The sequence below is a fragment of the Macrobrachium rosenbergii genome, chromosome 51 (assembly GCF_040412425.1).
Source record: "Macrobrachium rosenbergii isolate ZJJX-2024 chromosome 51, ASM4041242v1, whole genome shotgun sequence".
Taxonomy (NCBI): Eukaryota; Metazoa; Arthropoda; class Malacostraca; order Decapoda; family Palaemonidae; genus Macrobrachium; species Macrobrachium rosenbergii.
Genome location: NC_089791.1, coordinates 1806 through 25000, shown reverse-complemented (window position 1 = coordinate 25000; position 23195 = coordinate 1806). Strand labels below are relative to the sequence as shown.

The following is a 23195-nucleotide window of genomic DNA, read 5'->3' as shown; positions in this document are numbered from 1 at the left end:
GAAAATTTAAAAGACAGCTAGTGATACTGTGTTATATATCTCCTGTTGGATAATGGGAAATACAGTAGAATATACAAGACAAGCACTCACTCTTGTGATCCAGTGCTAACAAAAATGTTACAGAATCTGTTCTGGACACCTATATCAGTGATGAAAATGCGAAAATGCTCTGCCGTCAAAACAGGACAAACTGCACTAAGGAAACTCAAAATATATCCAAAAACATTGCTTGGGTAAAAAAGAATATGGGAAAATTAGTTTGTATCAAGAACCGCACTATACAGAAGCAAAACCTGTATAAAGGCTGCAGAATTACTACATCCAGGAAAATATATTATATAGACTTTTGATATTAAAAGTTATACACTATTTTACAGACACAGATATAAAAGTTATACACAATATTTTACAGACACATTTACTAAGTATTGGTATTGCTTCTTTAACGAATAAGCTACACCAGAACCTAAGAAGAGCTGTATAAAATAAAATAAAAATACAGAACCAAAAATACATCCTACGTAAGTCAACTAACTTGGTGATTTAATACAGTTTATTCCCTTCTGCCTACCTAATTTAGCAAGCCGTTAGACGTCTTTTGAGAAAGGACCTAATAAGCAACTCCCAGGCACATGAAGCACAACACTAGGTTTCTAAAATTTAAGATTCAGAGCAATTTTCAACAAGCGACATTCAAGAGAAATATTTTCCATATTCCAAAGATGAGTTCAAAAAAGTCTTAAAGGTCTTCAATTAAAATATTCCATATATGAGAACATTAGATTACAAAAAAAACTAACAAAAGTCTTCAGTTAAATCTGCAAGCCAATTTTAAGTTTTTGCCAGGACAAGAAGTTGGGCATCAAATGTCCAGTCCGCAGAAAATTAATGATTCAGTCCTCCGAAAGCTACGAGCATTCTCTATTCAGATGTTATAAATTATATTCGACAATGACAGTGGAATAAGCTGAAGACCCCGCAGTAGTGAAATGAACAGATGGCTCAGTGTATTTAAAATATTGAATAACATAGTCGAACAAACAAGAGATTATACTTGAATAAGTGGAATCTTTTCAAGATTAATCCATATTAAACATTTTGATACCAGTAGATATTCCATAAAAAGGTTTTCAAAAAAATATCAGAAAAGGACAAAAACTTCAATGCTGCAAATGTTACTCCACAACGAGACCAAGATCAGACCCTGAAAATTCATAGCAGTACTGTGCACAGTTCCTCACTCAGTTACTCAGCTAACAGCTACTGCCAATGGCAGTTAACAATAAAATTCTGCACAGCACTAGAAAAAAAATACAAATTATCTCACAATTGTACAGAACAAAGTATATACAATATTAGGTTATTCATGACATTAAGAACAATCTTTATGCTAAACTGACTCTTGTGGTAACATAAATAGCACTAAGTAATTAACAATGAACATAATTAAAGACTCTTCATTCTCAGTTCAATACTGGGAAAATTTAAAGACTAAAGCATTACTAATATATGCGAAAAGTGCCAAACAACCGAGATCCAGAAAACTCTTAATAAGAAACATTAGCAGCAACAACACTGGCACTACGTACGTACGATCTGCATACTACAGTTTTAGCGTAAAGGAAAAGAAAACCTTCCGGCACTCGACAGTGTTACATCTTGCGCAACATGATCTTGCTCCTAAGGGAATTACACAAGAGGCAATACTGTAGAGGGAATTCCTTGTTTGAAAACGCAGACTTTCTAGTAAAGAAAAATCTGGATATTCTCCTGGTTATGATCCAAATCGTAACCACCATTATTGGGAGAGGGTCAGCAAACAAACTCCTTATGGGAGTGATAATTGGTGCATACTACTTGAACGGATACACAGTATTGAATACCTTCGACTCGTCTCCACTATAGGTAAAGCCAATTGAACAGATTACGTCAATACATCAAATGAACGCATAAAATTATTTCATCCTCCCATAAATGCTTATCACCTAACGGGGGAAGTTGCAGACGTTACAGAGAATTGTTTACTTAACTTCTGGCATACCCAGGCTGTGAAACCAGAAATTAGAAATTGAGGAAATTACTGGAACATTATAAGCAGGCATCTTATATCACCGCGCTTAACAAACAAGGTACGTTATTCCAGCACTTAAGTGAAACAGAGAAGAATATCTAAAGAAAAAAAAACCAAGGGTTATAATAGGAAGAAAGAAATTTCAGAAATAACAACACTCAGTCTAGCCAATTTGGGAAAAGGAATTACGTGGCAAATTAACCCTCATCTAAGTACACATTTAAAAAATTGCAGTTATATGAATATTGTATTTAGTATCCAAAGTCATTACGGAAATACATTTTTAAAAAATGTTTCTAAGTGCAGGGAGTGTCTGAACACCCTCCAGCATCACTGAGGCGCCTAATCAATCATTCTCACAAGCTGAAATAAGGATCATGCTAGGTGAAAAGTTTGGAACAAAATCCTTTATCTTCCCGAGTGCAGCAAAATATTCCTTTTGGATGAACCGAATGCGCATTGTAAGTTTTATAAATTCTCATTGTTATTCAATGACAAATACAAAACATACAGACCAAGCTCTCAGCTATAGACCAGTTGTTCAAACAAGCTGCATTTGCAGCCATTTGAAATTAAATAAAAACTGCTCTCAAAATGAGAACTTGAATTTCAGAAAAAAACAGATGGATTCTATCGAATTCTTTAAAAAGGACATCGAGAATTCCTCATACTATACTCGTAGAGAAGAGTCTTGAGATGATTTCAACTGCAGTGGCTCAGTGGTCAGAGCTGCAGATGAGCCCAAGATACATTTCTCAGTATGACTAAAGCATCTGTTAGATTTATATTAATACTAAAGTTACCAAGTTTCCTTTAACAAATGGAGGCGCTCACAAAATTTGCCTGGAATTTCGAGCTATCCAGCTATATATATTATACTAACAACACTTGCCTCGATGCAATATGTAGCCTCAAGCCAGTACGTAAATTAACTGCAGATATCGCTTTATAACAAATTTCCATAGACAGAACCCACCTGTCGTTAATTTTCTCCTTATGAGCAATCCATGGTTGCTGAAGATGTGATGTTAAGCTGCCAAGCTAAACTAGACTCGGATCTTTATGGCAGTGCAGAAAAATCCTAGAGTAATCATTCTATTCAACGGCGAATAATGGTCCTACACACTAAACACTGGTCAGCAGTCATCATCCATGTCTCACGGCCTCCTCACAACTCATTCATTAGCTGATGTCCACTAGTACAGAACTTCTTCACTGGGTAAGGAAGAAGTACCGAAATACAGATCAGAAACTTTTAGTCTCATGTCCCGTCATACACGGTTTCATGAAGAAACCTGTAGCAGTGTACATGTCAAAAATTAGTATTCAATAAAATTATTATTATTATTATATTAAGGCGCTGTACAGTAGCTTTCCTCTTCTGGCGAATTAAGCATGCAACATTATTAAATACAGCAAATAACTACTAATGACCGTTACTAGTATGCCGTCACAAAACATTATGCCGTTATGCAAGCAAAATAATGTAAACAAAGGTAACTTTTTGAAAAACATGATTAATAAATGGATGGGATTATAGGAATGATCAAAACTGTATGCATAACACCAACCAGTCTCAAGGTCTGATAAGAATGTTTCACCACCCTCGTATAGCAACTATATGTGGCAATTTAAGTGATTTGAATATTTAGATAGGTACTCGAGCAAACTATGACAATATATTTAGGAAGAGGCTTCCCAGCCACTCTGGGCAGAGAGAGAGAGAGAGAGAGAGAGAGAGAGAGAGAGAGAGAGAGAGAGAGAGAGAGAGAGAGAGAATTTTCCGATTTCACATCACAGAATCTTGCAACCTTACTACCAGCAGTTTAATTTGTCTCTTGTTAATGTTTATTGATGAATGGTCAATTAGAAAAAAACAAAAAAAAACTACCGAGTAATATAAAAGGGCCAAATCACAGAAGCTGAGCTACAAATGAAACATAAGCGAAGACCGGATGCCTTTCTTGATTTAACAAAGTAACCAGTCACCGGAAAAGGTTTCTTCTGGCAGCACGCCGATAACAAAACATCCAGTACACTTCTGTTGGCGTTTAAATGTCAGATTGCTCCCAAGCGGAAAACTCACTTTCCACCGAATTCTAACAGTTAAACATAAGCAGAGCCCATCTGCTTCCCACTCCTAGCTTCATCAAGAGCAATTTGCTTCAGTCAGTACGAAAACTCACTGAACGTTCCTTCAGATCTAATGAAGCTAACGAACTTCTCGCTGGAAAGTGCAGACTTAAAAGCAAGTTCTCTAAGCGACGAAGACAAACCAAGAAGACTTAAAATTCAGTTTCCATATGTTAATAATACCTTCCTAAATATTTCGGTTTGTATTCTGTCTGAATATTCGCAACTAACAAAACACCTATAACCACTTCACTTCAGGATGTTTCACCGTGAATGGTAACGAGAGAGAGAGAGAGAGAGAGAGAGAGAGAGAGAGAGAGAGAGAGATGAGAATGTGTGTGTGTGTAAAGAGGTAACCAGCAGAAGCATGCAAGTTTAAGATTTGAAAAAATCTAAAACCTTGGTCAAGTTTTCATGGTCAAGTTTTCGTCGAAGACATACAAACAGTATTAATTGTTGGAGCAACGAACGCCTTCCCCCATCTTTCACCGCCCAACACACCTAATAAAGGTGACTCGTGTAATTTTCAGTCACATGCGGGAAAGAAATCAGAACACTCCCCCAACAGGTACATTGATGATACAGAAACCAATAAATGCTCATTTTCATTAATGTTCTTATGTCAGTTTCCCCACTTCACTTGTCATACGCGACTTCCGTCTTTCCCTTGTCTTCAAGCTGAGGTCTTAACAGTATTCCCCATCTCCTATTTTTCTGACAAATTGTTTAAGAACATTTCGCATCACATGTCTACATTTCAGTACCTGCTGCATTTTTATTATAAAGATTTCTATCACATTCCCGCCCAGAATTTTAAACATACTATTAAAACTTTCTTTGTCCGTATCCATTTTCGCGTCTCGTCGAGTAGTAGTTGTACACCATTCAAATGTTTATAAATTAGTTTACTGTTGGGAAACAAGTAGTCTCGCAATCATTTTCTCTTTCATCCTGCCCCCCAAACCCGCCACTTACTTACTCCTTGCGTCACAGTCAAGTGAGTCCCCAAAGTAACGGAAACCTCCCACCAAACAGGTTGCATTTCCTCTAAGAATATAGAGCTCTTCTTCTTCTTCCCGTTAATTGTGGTGTTTCTACACAGCTCGTGAACCGAAAACCTCAATCCACTGATATTCTGCAGTTCTGATTTTATTTTGTGACACCCTCTTATACAAACTACTAAGGATAACGCCCTCACCCCCGCCATCCACATGGACACTTTCCCGGTTGCACATTTTCATGTCCTTCTTTCCTTCCCGGTCACCATAAACTTTGTTCTACTTTTACTTTTTCATTTCAGTTACTCTTCTCCACTCTCCTCGTCTACAATGACAAATCTGTGATAAATGATTAAACAGTATTAAACTTAAAATTTCGCTAATTCATTTGCGTTCCATACTTTTATGAAATATCTTGCATCGGGAAATAATATTCCAGAGGGGATCCTTAAACAGGCCCATAATATACTTGATATTTACGGCTGCCTTACTTAAGTACAACAAACATGCAACATGCAATATTAACGACAGTACCTTAACCACTTCATTAGTGATACCAAGATTGCTGCTTCAAACTGGAAAAATCAGGTTTTGCAGGTAAAATAATGATAACAGCAGAGGGTGTGAAAATGAATGTTCTTTACCTTTAGACAAGTTTACAATTGTACATCAATAAATAAAGTAAGATAAAATAGATCACAAAACCAGCAGAAACATTAAAATACCTAATACCATCACATATTAATAAAGAGGAGGGCATAAAAATTTCCTCATCTAGATACCAGGAATTGTTCAAGAAAAACAAAAACAAAAACATCGCTAACAGTGTATAAACAGTAATGTCATTCTCTCTCTCAAGTCTTAAAGTAAATCACCACAAAGAGTCCCCTGTTAAAAAAATATCTCCAGAGCAATCTGATGAATTCAGTTTCTCTTCTGATTCTGCAAACCAGCTGGCGAATCCCTGAAGCGATCACAAATCATTCCCAGAATGCTAACGTATTAATCATTCAGAATCTGCGTCTTTATAGGATTAAGCCGAGTGGCGAATTCAATGGGTATTCCAAATCCATCCGCCTTGTGACAGTCTGCTTTCTACCAACAAAGATAACGCCAGAACAACAACACACACACACGCACCCGCGAGCACTTACAAGCACGTAACGAATCTTCCCCAATACCCTTAGGAATAATGGGTTCTGAATAGGGAGAGTTGGGCAGCCCGTTGTCAAGGGAAGGTCAGTGAGGTTCATGCGCCAACGGCGTCTGGCGCACGTTCACTGTCTATTCAGATATCACACTGTCTATTCAGATATCAACTAAGCCAAAGTAAGTATTGAAATTGTCATACTCTTAAAAACACGCATAAATACTCAAATCCTTATTGTAATTTCACAAGCAACATTGAAAGGCCGAATAACACCTTTACGGCAGACTTGTGAGTTTGTCAAAGAAAATAGCAAATGAAAAAGGGAAGAGAAAGACCATGTTGAAAACCTTGTGAAAACAAGGAGTGCCAGGCATCGAGCAGTTGCTAGCATGAACGCCTTATTCAATTGTGTGGCTTAACTTATACTTTGCTTTACCAGAAGTTGACAAATGAAACTAACATATCACTCCATGAAGCGAACTGTTCTGTTTAGGTTTAAGGAAAAAAGATTAATAAAGTACAAGTACATAAACCTCACATACAAAAGATAAACTGAGGATATTGGTATGGGAAATACAGAAGGAATTATCGGCGGGAACAAAATGGATGACCACCATCTACGGGAAAATGTTAGGTGACAAAACTTTGTGTGAGGGGTTCTCATGCTCGGTTTATTCGGAATCGAAACTAAAAAAATCCATAATTTCCTTAGCTGAGCTTGAATAGCAGTGTTTGGGCAGAACCAAACGTCATTACGTTACTCTAATGGTGTTATTAGGACCGCTATATATCGCATTACGTAAAGCAGGTATTATCATCAATCCTCTCACGTTGACAGTAGGATGGGATAAAATGTTGTCGGTGTAGTAACTGCATTGCGTAGGCCACATTTACACTTTCATGTTATTCGCCAGTTTTTTTAACTATACAGCAATGCGTCCTGGATTTCTGCGGTATATTTGTTAAATTTTATTGATTTTACCATTCAAGAAATCGAAAGTAGCAGTTTTGCAGAAATCGGAAATTTTCGAACCATTCGTCTTCTGTCACTAAAATCATTTCATATAAGGCTGCTACTTTATTGTTTTCGATCATCATAAATATATACCTTAATGATAACCTGGAATAACATAAATATCTACCTTTGATCAAAATTCCTTTTCTTCCGAACAGGGACTAGAATCTATTAAAACCACCCACATCCAAAAGCTTTTATTAAACTTTTGAGATTTTTTGCTCAACGTTAGTGCGATCCTTACCCCTGGTCTTATTTTTCTGTTTTTCTACTCTTCCTTTTTACATAGCTATATAGCTTTGTTTCTGTTTAATGGACTGTAAACCGTACCTTTTTGAAATACATTTTTCATAACCAGAACTTACTTTCACTTTCAACAACAGCAAAAAAAAAAAAAAAATGAATGGGTTGCCTAAAAAAGCAGAAACAAGGCGTCTTAAAACACTAGATTAAATGTACAACAACGAAGCTTTTAAACTTGAGAAGGTTAACTTAAAGGGTACCTATGATGCCAGTAGTTTCTCTCTAATTTCAGAATGAAGAGCACACTCATTCAAGTTTATGCTAATGTTGAAGACTTCAGAACTTTATAGAAAAAAACTGAAGGAGAACGTGATTAGATGCTTCACAGTATATTGGGTTGTTGAAAGCAATATTGAACGTGTACAAAATGCGCAATCTTGTTTTCTGTACAGCGTATAATGGTTGTGAAACTATCAGCCACGGCCCATGAAATTCTCAGCCCGCCGTGGTAGCCTGTGCTGCTGCGGAGCCAGAGCACGATTATGGCCAACTTTAACCTTAAATGAAATAAAAACTACTGTGGCTAGAGGGCTGCAATTTGGTATGTTTGATGATTGGAGGGTGGATGATCAAATACCAATTTGCAGCCCTCTAGCCTCAGTAGATTTTAAGATCCGAGGGCGGACAGAAAAAGCGCGGATGGGAAAAGTATGGACAGACAGACAAAGCCACCTCAGTTGGTTTCCTTTACATAAAACTAAAAATTACCTAGAAGGATGACATTCTTCGGTATGCTGTATCTTAGTTTGTGAAAATGGAATTGCAAAAGTTGCCTAGAGCAAATACGTGACTTTACACAGTACTCCCCTTCTCTCGAACGGCTCAGTTCGCCGTACTGCAAACTGCCTGAAAACGACTAGGGTTAGAAGTCTGTGTCGTCAGGGGTAGAAAAAAAGTTAAGTATACCTTAGTTTTGCAGACCACTGAGCTGATTAACAGCTCTGAGGGCTGGCCCAGTAATTAGACTTATTTCACGTTGGCTAAGAACCAATTGGTTACTGTAGCAAGGGTTAATCAGCTTACAGAATCCGAGGTCACATTATAGTGAGAAATTAATTTCTAGGTCGTTAGAAATAAATTCCTCTAACTCTTCATAGGTCGAATTGAACTCCGGCCCATTGTGTGACAATCTGAAGCTCAACCGACTCGGCCAACATGTCAGGGGTAGAGCAACGAGTAATCGACATGTTGCAGAGGTCGTTAGGGGTTGAGTAGCGAGTAATCGAGATGTTGCAGAGGTCGTTAGGGGTAGAGCAGCGAGTAATCGAGATGTTGCAGAGGTCGTTAGGGGTAGAGCAGCGAGTAATCGAGATGTTGCAGAGGTCGTTAGGGGTAGAGCAGCGAGTAATCGACATGTTGCAGAGGTTGTTAGGGGTTGAGTAGCGAGTAATCGAGATGTTGCAGAGGTCGTTAGGGGTAGAGCAGCGAGTAATCGAGATGTTGCAGAGGTCGTTAGGGGTAGAGCAGCGAGTAATCGAGATGTTGCAGAGGTCGTTAGGAGTAGAGCAGCGGGTAATCAACATGTTGCAGAGGTCGTTAGGGGTAGAGCAGCGAGTAATTGACATGTTGCAGAGGTCGTTAGGAGTAGAGCAGCGAGTAATTGACATGTTGCAGAGGTTGTTAGGGGTAGAGCAGCTAATGATCGACATGTTGCAGAGGTCGTTAGGAGTAGAGCAGCGAGTAATCAACATGTTGCAGAGGTCGTTAGGGGTAGAGCAGCAAGTAATCGACATGTTGCAGAGGTTGTTAGGGGTAGAGCAGCGAGTGAATCGACATGTTGCAGAGGTTGTTAGGGGTAGAGCAGCGAGTGATCGACATGTTGCAGAGGTCGTTAGGAGTAGAGCAGCGGGTAATCAACATGTTGCAGAGGTCGTTAGGGGTAGAGCAGCAAGTAATTGACATGTTGCAGATGTTGTTAGGAGTAGAGCAGCGAGTAATTGACATGTTGCAGAGGTTGTTAGGGGTAGAGCAGCGAGTGATAGACATGTTGTAGAGGTCGTTAGGGGTAGAGCAGCGAGTAATCAACATGCTGCAGAGGTCGTTAGTGGGTAGGACAGTGAGTAATCGACATGGTGCAGAGGTAGTTATGGGTAGAGCAGCGAGTAATCGACATGTTGCAGAGGTCGTTAGGAGTAGAGCAGCGAGTAGTCGATATGTTGCAGAGGTCGTTAGGGGTAGAGCGGCGAGTAATCGACATGTTGCAGAGGTCGTTAGGGGTAGAGCAGCGAGTGATCGATACGCTGCAGAGGTCGTTAGGAGTAGCGGGTAATCGACATGTTGCAGAGGTCGTTAGGAGCAGAGCAGCGAGTAATCAACATGTTGCAGAGGTCGTTAGTGGGTAGAGCAGCGAGTAATCGACATGTTGCAGAGGTCGTTAGGGGTAGAGCAGCGAGTGATCGACATGTTGCAGAGGTCGTTAGGGGTAGAGCAGCGAGTAATCGACATGTTGCAGAGGAGATCATGGATATGGAAGTGCTAGGAGCACGGAGGAGAGGAAGGTCTAAGAAGAGGAATGCAGCATTATCAAAATCAGCTAAGGGAAGAAACCGAAACTGATGCTCACTACACTGGCAGAACCAAAAGCAGTAAAGATCCAGTACAATCACTCAGCAAGGAAAAAAACTGAATATTAAGAAAATCCGAGTGGTATTGTTCACGAAGCTCAGAATATTTGGAGACTGCTTGCATGACTAGTATGAATATTTGGAGGCTTCTTGCATGACAAGTATGAATATTTAGAGATTGCTTGCATGACAAGTATGAATATTTGGAGACTGCTTGCATGACAAGTATGAATATTTGGAAACTGATTGCGTGACAAGTATGAATAATGGGAGACTGCTTGCGTGACAAGTATGAATATTTGGAGGCAGCTTGCGTGACAAGTATGAATACTGGGAGACTGCTTGCGTGACAAGTATGAATAATGGGAGACTGCTTGCGTGACAAGTATGAATAATGGGAGACTGCTTGCGTGACAAGTATGAACTTTGGGAGATTGCTTGCATGACAAGTATGAATAGTGGGAGACTGCTTGCATGCCAAGTATTACGCATAGTTCGTAAATTCATATTCATTCAAATAAATATTAAGAGAAGGAAATGTAAGTCTAACCTACTGTGCGTGGATAGGAATGAACAAATTTATTCGAGTTAAAGCTCTTTTATGACGTCGACCAGCTTTATTTCTCTGTAGGCAATAACGAAGGGCATTCAGACTGCCAGTGTTAACAATTGGATGGTATTTAAACAATTGAAACAATCTACTTGAGATGACTGATCTAACCATTTAGACATTCAGGTTAATTTTTATAGCAATTTAGTGAAGATGAATGACCAAGCCATTTAGACATTCAGGTGAACATTAATAGTAATCTGGTTCAGATGACAGATCTAGCCATTCAGACATTCAAGTGAATATTAATAGTAATATATCTCAGATGAATGATCAAACCATTTAGACATTCAGGTGAATATTAAAGTAATCTAGTTCAGATGACTGATCGAGTCATTTAGACATTCAGGTGACTATTAATAGTAATCGAGCTCAGATGACTGATCTAGCCACTTAGACATCATTAAGTGAATAGTGATAGTAATCTAGCTCAGACGACTGATCGCGTCTTTCAGACATTCAAGTGAATAGCGATAGTAATCTAGTTCAGATGACTGATCTAACCATTTAGACATTCAGGAGAAAGTGGAAAGAAATCTAGTTCAGATTAACGATCAAGTCCGTGACTCAGGAGGCGAGCTGCTTAACAGTAACTTACTCGTCAGTGCTCAAATCAATAATCTTGGAGGATTACTTGATATCACATCTTTTAAATGTTCTATTAATTAGCTAGAGGGCGTCACATCTCGCGAAAGGATTATCGAGGAATTGCGCAAGTTTACCAGATTACCTAGAAAATGTTACAGGTTGATTCACCAAGCTATCTAGAAAGCATTATCTATTCGTGTGTCGAAGTCATTAACAATTCTTTTAAAAAGTCACAGACATTGATACGTTTTAATTTCTTCTTTTTTTCACAAATTTCTTCTTTTTTTCAGAACCTATTCTATTGTCTTAGATTTCCTATTCATATTATAAGGATGCGTATAATAGGGAGACACGAGTATCATCACATCAACACTGACTTAAACCAGGAATGAAACACAATTTCCCAATAGCAAACTATATCCATTTACCTCACTATATATGTTACAGTAAGACTGTGAAACTAGGGATTTCACGAAATCCCTGAAATTTTCAGAGAATTTGTAAAATCACTAATTCACTTAGGCACATTTGATCCCTGAGGGACTAGTACTAAACACGCAAAACAGGGATTCATCTGAACTGTTTCGCCGTGTTTAGTAGTAGCTCCTCGGGGATCAAATGCACTTAGGCACATTTGATCTCTGAGGGGCTAGTACTAAACACGACGAAACACATTTGATCCCCGAGGGGCTAGTACTAAATACGGCGAAACACATTTGATCCCCGAGGGGTTAGTACTAAATACGGCAAAACACATTTGATCCCCGAGGGGCTAGTACTAAATACGGCGAAACACATTTGATCCCCTAGGGGCTAGTACTAAATACGGCGAAACACATTTGATCCCCGAGGGGTTAGTACTAAATACGGCGAAACACATTTGATCCCCGAGGGGCTAGTACTAAATACGGCAAAACACATTTGATCCCTGAGGGGCTAGTACTAAATACGGCGAAACACATTTGATCCCCGAGGGGTTAGTACTAAATACGGCGAAACACATTTGATCCCCGAGGGGTTAGTGCTAAATAGGGCGAAACACATTTGATCCCCGAGGGGCTAGTACTAAATACGGCGAAACATATCCCCGAGGGGCTAGTACTAAACACGGCGAAAGTGTAGATGAATCACTGTTTCCCCGTGTTGAGTACTAGGCCCTCGGGGATCAAATGCTCCTAGGTGAATTGGTGATTTCACGAATTCCCTGAAAATTTCAGGAGTTTCGTGAAATCCCTGGTTTCACAATTTTTTGTATCTTATATATATATATATATATATATATATATATATATATATATATATATATATATATATATATATATATATATATATATATATATATATACTTTCTCAAAATCTGCGGCGCCTCCAGAAAACCTCGAAACATTAGTCACTGCTAAATTCTTCCTTTTTCGCTAAAGAAAAGATGAGCATCAACACCATCTCATAATGTTGTATAGAGGCCACAAAGAAGCATCTCAAGAGAATGTCAACACCCACCTACAGACTTGCAAAGCTCAACACTCGATAACACAAACTCTTGCCATGTTCTTTCTATCACCTCTTTCGCACCTGCAATGCAGTCAACACTTTCTCGCTTTCCTTCTTCTCCTTCTTCCCTTAACTTCTGGCGCAGATTTCACCTACTTAGAGTCCTCGCTTCTTGCATAAAAAAAAAAACTGTTCAAAACATCTTTGATATTATCATTTCTCCAGCATAAACGGTTTACCTTTCCTGCATCTTAACCGTGAGGGAAAAAAACTCTGAATCATAAAGGAATTCCTGTTTTGCATCACCCCACGAATGTCAATGGGAACAAAATTTTAAAACACAAAATTCCTCTTCGAATAACGTCCCTCCAAACGCCTCTTCATAAAAAACTCCAACCTATGTGTATATTGCACAACAAAACTTGAAATCCCTGTGGCAGGGTAAAATTACCTAAAATCCTTAGTTATTAAACACTACGAAATGACCACCAAACGCTCCCTCTGGTTAAAGTTCACCCTCCATATTCACTGTCCTGGCTCTGTGACAGTTACACAATAACTGTCCCATTGTTAATTACGAAGCGTAGCTTTTGCTTGCAAATTCATTGAGGATAAATCTGAAATGATATCCTGGCCTTCTTATGAAAGCGTTTCATTCTGTGCCGTTAATGATGACTTTGGAAATTATTCAAAAGTAATATTGAAGGTGATGATGCCACAGTATTTCATTTGTGATTCAGGCAGCAGCAGTCAATTTTATAAGTCATTAGAATCTTCTGAATAATCAAGACGTGATTAAAAAAAAATTCCTGTCAAACAAAAGTACTACAAAATTTTGTTAATTTTACACAGACCCATATTACAATACAGATACTCCAAAGTCATATGGAATAAATGTTATACATTAGTAACGAGAAAAACCATTATGCCCAGAGAGAGAGAGAGAGAGAATTACGCACCCTCTATCTTATTTAGAAAATAATGTGGGATTCACAATTAATTAAAGAAGGCCTAGGAACTCGTTGCTACAGTATAATTATATAGTACAGTATTCCAGTAAAGGATTCAGTCTAAGTAATAGTTCGGGTTATTTATTTCAAAAGTTTAAAGCAGTATTTCAAGAACCTGAACCGTCTTAATTAAACTTTGTATTTCATCTAGCACTTTTCTAGGATATCAGAGGCACAGCTGGCGTTAGGACAAGAAGGATTTCTAATTAAGAAAAAAAAAAAAAAGGATTTCTAATTAAGATCCCTTTGCAGCGTGCCTTCCTTGGGCCCCTAGCTGCAACCCCTTTCGTTCGTTTTACTGTACCTCCTTTCATATTCTCTTTCTTCCATCTTACTCACCCTCTCCTAACAATTGATTCATAGTGAAACTGCTTTGAGGCTTTACTCCTGTTACACCTTTCAAACCTTTTGTCGTCGATTTCCATTTCAGTAGTGAATGACCTTATAGGTCCCAGTGCTTGGCCTTTGGCCTTAATTTATATTCACTTCAATCAATTCAACTAATTAAGATCCTCTAACATGTGCTGACATTGAAACCGATTTATTTGATATTATTACCTTTTGTAGGATTTAGAGGCGAAAATGGTATGGTAAAAAGATAATTATATGGTTGATTGTTAGAGAATGTATTTCCACACCAATATCACGCATGGATTTAATATTTTCAGTGCCCATCATAACAGATCAACCAAAGCTTCTATGTAGAACGGATTGAAATTTAATCCTGTTCTTGTCGAAAAACCTTAGTCAATGGCTCCGCTTAGCTCGGAAGAGTGGAAAATTGGATACCGAATGATAATAAGGTAACAGAAACAATTATGATTTGGAAGCTTGCACTTGTTTATGCGTAAGATTAAAGTAACCGCAAATGTTAAATTCATTTTTCGCGTGACAGATGTGAGTAGCCTATTTATTATGATAAGAACATCTATAAGTTGGTGCAAGGTTAAAAAGAGTAGTCCATCTAACAGATCCACGGCAAATATTATGAAACGACTCCTGTTGGCGCGCGCTACGCATGCTGGAACCCAGCGCTGCTGTCTCCCCTACCCTCCCGATCCCCTACCTACCCCGCCCCTACCCTGGGCGGACAATCAGGTTTGCATGAGGAGGGTGGATGTCTTCCCTATCCTCATGTTCCCTACCTACCCGCCCCCACCCGGAGCGGACAAACTGGTTTGCAGAGGGTGGGTGGCTGTGTCGTCTCCCCTGCTGTCACCTGGGGGAGGACAAACAAGATCCACTCGGATTTTATTATTACAGATAGATATTAACTGAAAGACAATCAGTATAAGAGTAGTTCTGTTATCTTGATCACTTTCTCACAGCTTTTTAAAGTAAAAGCACCAATCAGTGAGTAATTGCAAAAATAGAAGATAATAATACCAACAAAAATATATCAATAGTCCTATATAACGATGAATCAATAGAACTCAGGTTACTGAAAAGTAACTGTCGTCAAGCATGCAGGTCACAATTTGAATACGATGAATATTTAATAAAGTTGCGGCTCCTGGTAGCGCTGACACTTTCATAATGTAAATGAACACCTAACATGAAGTAGTTCTATGTAAGAGAGAAGAGTCGGACAAGGAATTACCAAGAGGAAGGAATAAAAAGAAAAGGAAAGAGAGAAGAAAGTAAGAAAAGGATTTCTAACTTGGCTCCACAGAAGTGGAGAGGCGTCAATGGACTTCCCTCGCCGTTTCCCGCGCAAATCCCTGAGACTTTGATGGTATTAATTGGTTTAAATCTGAGAAAGAACATAGTCTAGACTCATAGCCTAGAATCACAGACCTAGATACTTTTAAAGGCTGATACAGGCACTATGCTTTCAAATATGATTTTTCAGTGTCGAATTGACAGGCTTTAACGATACTGTCACAACTGCAGTTTATATATAGCCCTCTGTTATTTCAGTAAACACATCCCAATTCTAAAGACATCGCAAAAGCAACGGCAGCAAAGATGCTTATGATAATATCATCAATGCAGTGCTGGCGTTATAAAATCTCCTAGTTCCCGGGTACTGCTCATATATAATAAATATTATAAGCATATGAGAATCACTGAAGAAATGGATATTTAATGCATTTGATGAACAGTTTTCAGGAGAGAGAGAGAGAGAGAGAGAGAGAGAGAGAGAGAGAGAGAGAGAGAGAGAGAGAGAGAGAGAGAGAGAGAATGAACTTACTGAATAGCATAAAATCATCATGAAACACGCCAAACAACAACAGAAACTTGCGTAAAAAAGTAAAGTACACACAATTATTACTGCTATTAATTAAAATGTGCAAAATTCTTATGTGAAATTAATTTTCTGGAAAATAGAATTCACATACTAGATAACAGAGAACAACATCGTGAAAATAGCAAACAGACAAAGGTAATTCAACAAACAAGGGAATGTATATATATATATATATATATATATATATATATATATATATATATATATATATATAGCAGTGAAATATGAACTAGGAAAGTTGTGCATGGCCCTAAAAGATAGTATGACTTTAAAGCAAAGATAAATTCTGAAAATTAATACGAACATAAGGAAAACATAAACTAATAAATCACTCTCTAATGTTAACTGTCAGCCTAAAAACTTTCACTAAGTGTAACTCAAGGGCGATGGAACTGTAAGCAAATGCGGCCAGTTGCAATAATTTCTCAAATAACTGAACTAATATAATTCTGACATGCTCGTTTTGAATTCCTCGCATAATTTACAGTGAGGATGGAATACAGACCTTCAGTAAATTTTGAATGACAGAAAACCAGACACTGCAATTGGATATCACTCCACAATTCCTAATTTCACTGCGTGCTGGCATATGCCAATAACATTTGTGCGGAAAAAACAATACATTACAATGTGTGCCTTGCTCTACACAATCACTGATTTAACAATGCCGATAAACATACTAAGGCATACTTGTCCACAAAACAAGACCCAGTACTAACGAACCATACTGTACATATTCGTGACAACCTAAAATAAAATAAAATAAGATAAAAAACTATCTAAACTGAAGCTGAAGATTTTTTCCAATTACAAAATCTCCCTGAGAGGCAGGTGATGAATCCTGGTTAATAGTGGAAAAATACTAGACACAACTGAATCAAAATAAAGCGGTTATCATCGACGTCAGCACAAATATGGGATGGTGGTGATGTAACGTGTTTATCTCGTCTATAATAAAAACATTATACATTATACGAAATCCCTGCACTACATTTGAACTTCCGCGCTGTTTCACAACTCCTACGGGCTGTCCAGCATCTGACAAGCACGGAATTAAATGTTTATCAAATATACTCAGTGGACGGGAGATGTCACTGCCAGAGACTGTAGGTCAAAGATACAAAAACATTCATATACCGATATAATTATGTTCTGCTTTCTATTCTAGGGACATTCACATCCACATATAAACGAGGATGATGCATGAAGCTGAGATACTCTTTAGTTACGAAGAATGAAATCTAAGTTTCCCAGTAAGCCAAAAAGGAGAGAGAGAGAGAGAGAGAGAGAGAGAGAGAGAGAGAGAGAGAGAGAGAGATTCAACTTTCAAACATAGGCTCAGTAACTGTGTGTGTGTGTGTGTGTGTGTGAGAGAGAGAGAGAGAGAGAGAGAGAGAGAGAGAGAGAGAGAGAGAGAGAGAGAAAGTTGCTAAGGACTGAAAGGGAGGGGTGGGACCTCCCTTCCTGCCCTGTGCCATTTCTCCTCTTCCTATCTCTCTTCACAGAGAGAGAGAGAGAGAGAGAGAGAGAGAGAGAGAGAGAGAGAGAGAGAGAGAGAGAGAGAGAGAGAGAGGAAAAGTTGCTAAGGACTGAAAGGGAGGGGTGGGACCTCCCTTCCTGCCCTGTGCCACTTCTCTTCCTATCTCTCTTCACAGAGAGGAGAGAGAGAGAGAAAGAGACAGAGGAAGGAAGAAAGAAGGAGAGAGAGAGAGAGAGAGAGAGAGAGAGAGAGAGAGAGAGAGAGAGAGAGAGAGAGAGAGAGAGAGAGAGGAAAAGTAGCTAAGGACTGAAAGGGAGGGGTGGGACCTCCCTTCCTGCCTTGTGTCACTTCTCCTCCTCCTATCTCTCTGCACAGACAGAAGGAGAGAGAGAGAGAAAGAGACAGAGGAAGGAAGAAAGAAGGAGAGAGAGAGAGAGAGAGAGAGAGAGAGAGAGAGAGAGAGAGAGAGAGAGAGAGAGAGGACGTAGCATACTCGAAGGGACTGAGTTCCTTCTTTCTGCAGAGCCAGTCTTCTAGATAATTCTAGCAAAATTACCAGAAGGAAGACATCTGCAAGAATAGATCTAGATATACGACTATTTGCCCGCTTTGACAGAGATCTTCTATTAGAAGAGTCTCCATCAAGGGACATAGCATACTTGAAGGAACTGAGTTCCTTCTTTCTGCAGAGCCAGTCTTCTAGATTATTCTAGCAGAATTACCAGAAGGAAGACATCTGCAAGAATAGATCTAGATATCCGACTATTTGCCCGCTTTGACAGAGATCTTCTATAAGAAGAGTCTTCATCAAGGGACATAGCATACTTGAAGAAACTGAGTGCCTTCTTTCTGCAGAGCCAGTCTTCTAGATTATTCTAGCAGAATTACCAGAAGGAAGACATCTGCAAGAATAGATCCAGATATCCGACTATTTGCCCGCTTTGACAGAGATCTTCTATTAGAAGAGTCTTCATCAAGGGACATAGCATACTTGAAGGAACTGAGTGCCTTCTTTCTGCACAGCCGGTTTTCTAGATTATTCCAACAGAATTATCTTCGGGTGTCCCTCTGGGGGTCTTCTGGTGTCCCTCTGAGGCCTTCTGGTGTCCCTCTGGTGTCCCTCTGGAGGCCTTCTCGTGTCCCTCTGGAGGCCTCTCCTGTCTTTTATCGGGAGATCCCTTTAGGAGGGACTCTCGCCAGCCATTGAGTCTCGCTCTGGGAGGTCATCCGCCTGCCTGCCGAACAGCCGTTGACTCTCCCAGAGAAAGTCCCTCCACCTGACAAGATGGGGGGATCTCACCAGCCGTTGACTCTCACCAGGAGAGTTCGTCTGACCACAGAACAGCCATTGACTCTTGTGAGCCTGCTAGAGTCATAGGGACCTCCAGACGTTGCCTTGCCCTGAGAGCTCATCCGCCTGCCGCTAAACAGACGTTGACTCTCCCAGAGAAAGTTCCTCTGCCTGACAAGATGGGAAATCTTGCCAGCCGCTGACTCGCCGGGAGGGAGTTCGTCTGCCGACTGAACAGCCGTCAGCTCTCTTCCAGTGGGCTCCTATGGAGCAACTGTTGACTCTAGCCAGTGAGAGTTCCTCAGCCATTGACTCTTGTGAGCCTGCTGGAGTGGTAGGGACCTCTCCAGACGTTGATGCTTGCCCTGAGAGCTCGTCCGCCTGCCCGCTAAACAGACGTTGACTCTCCCAGAGAAAGTTCCTCTGCCTGACAAGATGGGAAAATCTTGCCAGCCGCTGACTCTCGCTGGGAGAGTTCGTCTGCCGACTGAACAGCCGTCAGCTCTCTTCCCGAGGGCTCCTATGCCTCCCGCCTCTGAGCAACTGTTGACTCTAGCCAGCGAGAGTTTCTCTGCCTGACGAGTTGACCCTTGTGAGCCTGCTGGAGTGGTAGGGACCTCTCCAGACGTTGATGCTTGCCCTGAGAGCTTGTCCGCCTGCCCGCTAAACAGACGTTGACTCTCCCAGAGAAAGTTCCTCTGCCTGACAAGATGGGAAAATCTTGCCAGCCGCTGACTCTCGCTGGGAGAGTTCGTCTGCCGACTGAACAGCCGTCAGCTCTCTTCCCGAGGGCTCCTATGCCTCCCGCCTCTGAGCAACTGTTGACTCTAGCCAGTGAGAGTTCCTCCGCCTGATGAGTTGACTCTTGTGAGCCTGCTGGAGTGGTAGGGACCTCTCCAGACGTTGAGTTGCTTGCCTGAGAGCTTGTCCGCCTGCCCGCTAAACAGACGTTGACTCTCCCAGAGAAAGTTCCTCTGCCTGACAAGATGGGAAAATCTTGCCAGCCGCTGACTCTCGCCGGGAGAGTTCGTCTGCCGACTGAACAGCCGTCAGCTCTCTTCCCGAGGGCTCCTATGCCTCCTGCCTCTGAGCAACTGTTGACTCTAGCCAGTGAGAGTTCCTCCGCCTGACGAGTTGACTCTTGTGAGCCTGCTGGAGTGGTAGGGACCTCTCCAGACGTTGACGCTTGCCCTGAGAGCTTGTCCGCCTGCCCGCTAAACAGACGTTGACTCTCCCAGAGAAAGTTCCTCTGCCTGACAAGATGGGAAAATCTTGCCAGCCGCTGACTCTCGCTGGGAGAGTTCGTCTGCCGACTGAACAGCCGTCAGCTCTCTTCCCGAGGGCTCCTATGCCTCCCGCCTCTGAGCAACTGTTGACTTTAGCCAGTGAGAGTTCCTCCGCCTGACGAGTTGACCCTTGTGAGCCTGCTGGAGTGGTAGGGACCTCTCCAGACGTTGACGCTTGCCCTGAGAGCTTGTCCGCCTGCCCGCTAAACAGACGTTGACTCTCCCAGAGAAAGTTCCTCTGCCTGACAAGATGGGAAAATCTTGCCAGCCAGCTGACTCTCGCTGGGAGAGTTCGTCTGCCGACTGAACAGCCGTCAGCTCTCTTCCCGAGGGCTCCTATGCCTCCCGCCTCTGAGCAACTGTTGACTCTAGCCAGTGAGAGTTCCTCCGCCTGATGAGTTGACTCTTGTGAGCCTGCTGGAGTGGTAGGGACCTCTCCAGACGTTGACGCTTGCCCTGAGAGCTTGTCCGCCTGCCCGCTAAACAGACGTTGACTCTCCCAGAGAAAGTTCCTCTGCCTGACAAGATGGGAAAATCTTGCCAGCCACTGACTCTCGCTGGGAGAGTTCGTCTGCCGACTGAACAGCCGTCAGCTCTCTTCACGAGGGCTCCTATGACTCCTGCCTCCAAGCAGCTGTTGACTCTAGCCAGTGAGAGTTCCTCATCAGTTCCAAGACTGGAGACCATCCTCCTCCTGAAATCGTCCTTCTGAGGGCATGAGTCCTCTTCCATCTTGCTCTTCATTCCTTCTGCTTGAGACAGGAGATCCATCAACTCTGTTTTCTCTCCTCAGGTTTTCCTCAAATTTTAAATGCTACGTACAGACTGGCAATTTCTTTCTTCAGATTGTCTATTTGGCTCCGATCCAGCTGTAGTCCCACTTGAGCTGCTTCCAAATCTTCTTGGGCCAAGAGGAGCTCCTTTTCTCTTCTTCGCATTCTCTCCTCTCCCTTTCGAGGGTCTCCTTCAACAAGGCGTTCTCCAGCGCGAGAGAGCCGTCCATTGGCGAGGCTTTTTTTTCCGTGTTTCCGTCCAGTCCTCTTCCTTCCGCACACCTCTCTTCAGACGCTTGCAAACGTCCAGTCTCGTCCTCGGAAAAGCGCGCGGGACCTTCTGCCTCTTTCCTTCCCCTTCTGGAACTAGGAAGCTCTCTTGGCTTTTGTACGAACCTCTGCTATCCTCAGTTTGAAGAAAGGCCACTGGAATTTTCCTCTTCTTCAGAGTGATGACGTCACCAGTCAGTCCTTCCTTCCTTCAGCGCTTCCTCGAAGGTTTCTGTAGACTTCATTGAAGGATCCAGGAATCTCTTTGAGAAATGAGAGGAAGAGGAAGGAAAGAGCGAAAATGGAGGGAGAAAGCAGGAGGAGACGAAGGCGAAGATGAAGAGAAGAAACGTGAAGGAACGGAGAAAAGGGGAACTAAAATCAGAAGGAATCCCTCGATCCTTTGGAAGTCTTCGTCAGGTCTTCGTCAGGAGGTCTTCGTCAGGAGTTCGCCGAAGGAAGTAAGGATCTGTGACGTCATCGGTCGCCAACTGGAGAAGGAAATCTTCTTCTTCTTCTTCTTCTTCTCCAGGAACACTGGTGTTTCTTGAAGACGAGGCTCAATCCACAGTGGAGTGACATTTGGTATACGGCTAAAGAAGTCGGCCTTGAAAAAATCTACCGAAAAACGTATATATACAAAAAAAGAGAAAATCAATTTTATAATTTATGAATACGAAAATTTACAAAAGATTCGTTGCTTTTCTGAGGCCTTCGGCACCTTTTGCATACATACATACATACATACATACATACATACATACATACATACATATATATATATATATATATATATATATATATATATATATATATATATATATATATATATATATATATATATATATATATATATATATATATATATATATATATATATATATATATATATATATATATATATATATATATATATATATATATATATATATATATATATATATATATATATATATATATATATATATATATATATATATATATATATATATATATATATATATATATATATATATATATATATATATATATATATATATATATATATATATATATATATATATATATATATATATATATATATATATATATATATATATATATATATATATATATATATATATATATATATATATATATATATAAATATATATATATATATATATATATATATATATATATATACATATATATTATATATTATATATATATATATATATATATATATATATATATATATATATATATATATATATATATATATATATATCAGCACATATATATATATATATATATATATATATATATATATATATATATATATATATATGGATATATATATATATATATATATATATATATATATATATATATATATATATATATATAGCAATGGATACACCAGCAGGGAAGCGCCATCTGCATATCAGTAAGGACACCAAGGCCAAAACCCTGGAACAGCATTTTACACAACTTTATTGGGACATGTTTCGAGCAGTACTCTCACTCGTTATCAACCTACAAAATTAAAAGGACATTACAATTCTTATAATAAAATTCAAAATAATACAATAAAATTACTATGAAAATAAGAATACGTTTAAAAGATGGCTAATCAAAATAAATAAAAGAATAAAATAAAATAAAGCAAAATACAAAAATTTAAGTCACAAAAACGGAAGGTACAAAGGCATAACAAACATACTAATTAATATACAATACCAGTAAAACGCAGACTAAAAACACAAAAGTGAGGTTACAGCCACATTTCTAGCCAAAGAAGGCTTTATCTTGATGGTGTATAGAACTTCTAAAATGTCGAGGTCTGTAGCAAACTGAGCAGTGGTTAAAACAGAAAAATCATCAATATGTAAAGGATGACCAGTCTCCTCGCTGTTCTCTCTAATTGCA

The 23195-nt window shown here is 39.8% G+C and overlaps 1 long non-coding RNA gene across 1 annotated transcript in view; it reads right to left on the bottom strand.

Annotated features, from left to right (window-relative positions):
* LOC136833496 (uncharacterized) overlaps positions 1 to 3330 on the bottom strand; it is a 4292-nt gene extending 962 nt beyond the window's left edge. The window contains exon 1 of the long non-coding RNA XR_010851488.1: positions 3048 to 3330. This is a non-coding gene — a long non-coding RNA (uncharacterized lncRNA). The remainder of the gene's footprint in view (positions 1 to 3047) is intronic.
* Between the last annotated feature and the right edge of the window lie 19865 nt (positions 3331 to 23195).